Source organism: Mastomys coucha, unplaced genomic scaffold, assembly GCF_008632895.1.
Source record: "Mastomys coucha isolate ucsf_1 unplaced genomic scaffold, UCSF_Mcou_1 pScaffold4, whole genome shotgun sequence".
Lineage (NCBI taxonomy): Eukaryota > Metazoa > Chordata > Mammalia > Rodentia > Muridae > Mastomys > Mastomys coucha.
In genome coordinates, this window is record NW_022196910.1 from 44,065,323 (window position 1) to 44,069,060 (window position 3,738).

The 3,738-nt window shown below is 49.1% G+C and overlaps 1 protein-coding gene across 3 annotated transcripts in view; it reads right to left on the bottom strand.

Moving 5' to 3' along the window:
* Rab3ip (RAB3A interacting protein) overlaps positions 1-3,474 on the bottom strand; it is a 47,196-nt gene extending 43,722 nt beyond the window's left edge. For 2 of the 3 annotated variants that reach the window (XM_031349274.1, XM_031349273.1), the window contains exon 1: positions 3,288-3,474. The gene's annotated coding sequence lies outside the window, so the exon portion shown is untranslated. Of the gene's footprint in view, positions 1-2,490; positions 2,605-3,287 lie in introns of those variants that run through there. The other variant, XM_031349271.1, reaches the window with a different exon arrangement.
* Positions 3,475-3,738: the final 264 nt, after the last annotated feature.

Sequence of the window (3,738 nt, forward strand, 5' to 3'; positions counted from 1 at the left end):
AAAAAAAAAAGGGAGAAAGGAAGGAAGGAAGAAAGAGGTACAAATATAGCACAAATATCAAAATTAATAAGTAAAAGGGTACAGTATAAGTAAAGTTTCAGGAAGGTTAGAAAATAAATACAAGGGTACAACATTACAGAAGCCTGTGCTCTAGCGTGCTGGGGTGGGGGTTAGGGATGGGAGTTAGAGAGAGCATTGGGGCAAAGGAGAAACTAGTTAAATGAGTTTTCCAAACCCTGACAGTTGGCTTTTACGCTAGGAAGCAGATATGGTAGCAAACTTTGTTGACCTGCATTATACTGGCCAAATGTTTACCTTTAAAATATATTTTCCCGAACAAACAGTCTCATAACTTTCTGTCCTTACCTTAACACACACCTCTACCTACTATCATCTCTGCTTCCACCCCAGTACTCAAGTACCATAGATCTTTGTTTGAATACTCAACAAAATTTATACATAGATTTTCACATACATATATGTGTGTGCTATATATGTACGTGTATGTATATTTATGTGTATATATATATACATACATATACATACAAACATACATATACATCTCCTTCTAAATTGTCTTTGTTTTGTTTTGGTGGAGGCTGCTGCTTTCTGCATCTTAGAGACTGCGCTTTAAGTCTCACAGGCTAAGCAATCCCCTCTACCACTGAGCTATAACCCTGCCCCATCTAAGTTTTGAGGAACATATTATATAGTATATAGGAGCATCGTAAGTTCCTACCTTCAACTTTTTATAGCTTCCTTTAACCCCCGCTGGCTTGCAAAGTAGATACTCACTGAGTATTTTGTTTAAAACCCTCTGGTGACATAAGAATTACATCTTACACTCATATAACTATCTCATAGAAGCTAGATTAAAAACAATTTTTCAGCATTACGACCTACAGATGAAGTGGCAGGGCAGTAATTAAGACCAGGCAATCCTTCAGCAGGAACTGGTGGGACTTCATGACTAAGAGCAAACAACCCCAGCGTCACAACCCATACCACAAGCAGCTGTGGGTTCATGAAGGTTGCAAGCCCTGTTACTAAAGCTGCCTGACTTCTAATCGACCTGTCGCTTAATCAGCTATCCGATCCCGGCTAAGCTACACAACCACTCACATATCAATTTCCTCAGCTACCAAAGGCAAGGGGATATAAATGACCTATCTCTTCGTTGGTGAAGGTAAATGAGCTAGAGCAAGCTTAGATTAGGACTTCGAACTCAGTAACAGTGGCAACAGCGACGTCACCATCATCGGGACACTTGGGTAGTTTTTAATCAGACACACAAATAACACCTTTCACTGGCATGCTCTCTAAATGCAAAGATCTTTTTTTTTTTCAGAAGGCATAGACCAGTAGCATAAGGAACAACAGAGTTTAAATCTCCATTTGGGGTTCTAACACAGTTTTTGATACCGGCTTTTCGATCAGCCACTATAAATGATAGCCATGTACTTCAGGCAAGTTATTTTGATTTTCTGTACTTCAGTTTCCAGGTTTGAAAAATCTGATAAAGCTATCTATAACCTAAAAATGGCCTGAGGACTAAGGAGCCATCAAACAGTGCCCACCTGGGCTCCAGTCAGGCTAAGGCTTCTTCCTTCCTCCCTCCCCCACATCACAATGGAATGTCTAGTTAAACTCATATCCCACCTTTATAAAGTTCATATTGGGTTGAAACACTACACTTTAATAGGTTTCTACATATTATGCTCAATAAATGATTTACTCAAGGTCGAATGCTTGGTGGAAGAGGGTTCTGAGAGTTAGGCCGTTCTTCAGCTAAGCCTCTGAGACCTGCTCAGAAGAGAAGCAAGGTTTATCTAACCCATACAACACATACAAAACTAACATAATGTCCAAGTTTCCAGTCTGCCACGGTTTAAAAATGAGGGGCGGGCTAGTCCTAGGAATTTTTCCATTAGAAAAAAATATATATTTGTATTGCATCCATGTATACACAGAGTAGAGGCATAAGGAAACTCTGAGGCAAAGACTATGTTTCGAAGGATAGAATTACACTGATTCAAAAGTACAGCTGCATTTAAACAGAGACATCAAAACTCCACAAAGCAGAGGAACATCAACCACACCGTGGCAGGTGAGATTCGTTCATGAGCACAGATGACTTGCTATGAGAAAGGGGCAATGAAGCGCTTCATCAAGCACGCTCATTCACAAAAGTATGCATTAATTCAAAACATCCTTGGACCGGAAAGAGAAAAAAGTTGAAAGATGTCTGTTCTATATTATTATAGTTAAGAATGTATCGCTGAATAAATCTGTTTAACTGTTAAGTTCCTGCGATGTGTTCCCCTAGGGCCTTGAGAAGTAGATTCAGAACGCAGTGTCTATTCAAACATGAAAAGTCCTCTGAAAACGCACAGTCCTGGTAAATAAATAACACACGATAACTGAACAAGGCCCCATAAAACTGGTGAAATATTTAACAGTATCAAATATTTACAACGGCGGGCTGCATACCTCCTCTGTCTCCTTCTTCCCTCTCGATTCATTGTTTAAAAGCAAAAAACTTAAGAACAGTGTAATGAACAGAAACCGGGTCTTTCAAGAGATTGACAATAGAACGGTTTGTTTTAATCCTCTTATTGGCCTCTCCTCCAATTATGCAATCATTCCAGAGCAAAAAGATCACAGGGCTCTTTCCTTGACACCGGGGGACACTGAGGAGTGTATAAACAGGTAGGCTGGGAACAGGTAACATTTCCTTGAAACTAAAGCGCCTCTGGGGCGCCGGCTCGAACTCGGAGCAGAGTGCTCCAGCCAGCCATTACGGATCGGATGTTTGAATCTCCAACAACTGGCAACTCTTCGCGTGCTGCAGCGTCCACCCGGCACCATCCTCTGCTCAGCCTCGCTAGTCCGCGGGCGGCCGGGGGCGGGCGGCCAGGGGCGAGCGGCCCACGCAGAGGGAACCGGTGTTCTCCCACCCCCACGGTGTCCCGACTCCCGAAGTCAGGCCGGGCCGACCGCGGAGGAGGAACCGGGAACCCGCGACACCCGCACATCCCCGGCCAACCGCGCCGCCCGCGACTTAAGCAACTCCGCGCCCGAGGCCGCGCGGGCCGCCAGGTGAGCGCCGGGGCCGTCGCCCTCCGGGTCCCCGGGGCTCCGCAGTAGGCGGGCGGCGTCCGCACCCTCCCCGCCGCCGCCGGCACCTGCCCGGCCGCGCTCCGGGCCGGCGGGACGAGGGCGCGAGGCGAGGCGCCGAGGGGGCGGTGCTTACGCCGCCCGCCTCACCCTCCCGCCGCCGCACTCACCTGCCGGACCCGCCGCGGCCGCCGCCCGCGCTCGGCGGCGCTCGCACAGCCGCAGGGTGCGCGTGCCCGGCTCGGGAGACGCGGAGGACGACGGCGGCGGACGGACGCCACTCCACTCCGCCGCGGCGGGCGCGCTGCGAGCGGAGCCGAGGGAGGGAGAGCCGACTGCGCCTGCGCCGAGCGGGCGGGGAGCGGCCGTCTCCCCCGCCCGGGGGAGGGGGCGGGGCTAGGGGCGGGGCCCGGAGGGAGTGGCGAGCGGGGCTCGCGCGCTGTGGCGCCTCCTGGCGCCAGGAGGGGCTAGGCTCAGGCTTCCCCATGCGCGCGGAGTCCAAGGACTCTCTAAGGTGGTTTCCCTGAGAATCATTCGGGCTTGAAACCCTGGGGCTGCCTTGGAGGGTGCAAAGCTCTCCTGGGATGGTAAGAGGCTTTGGACTGTGAATTGAGGACAAAC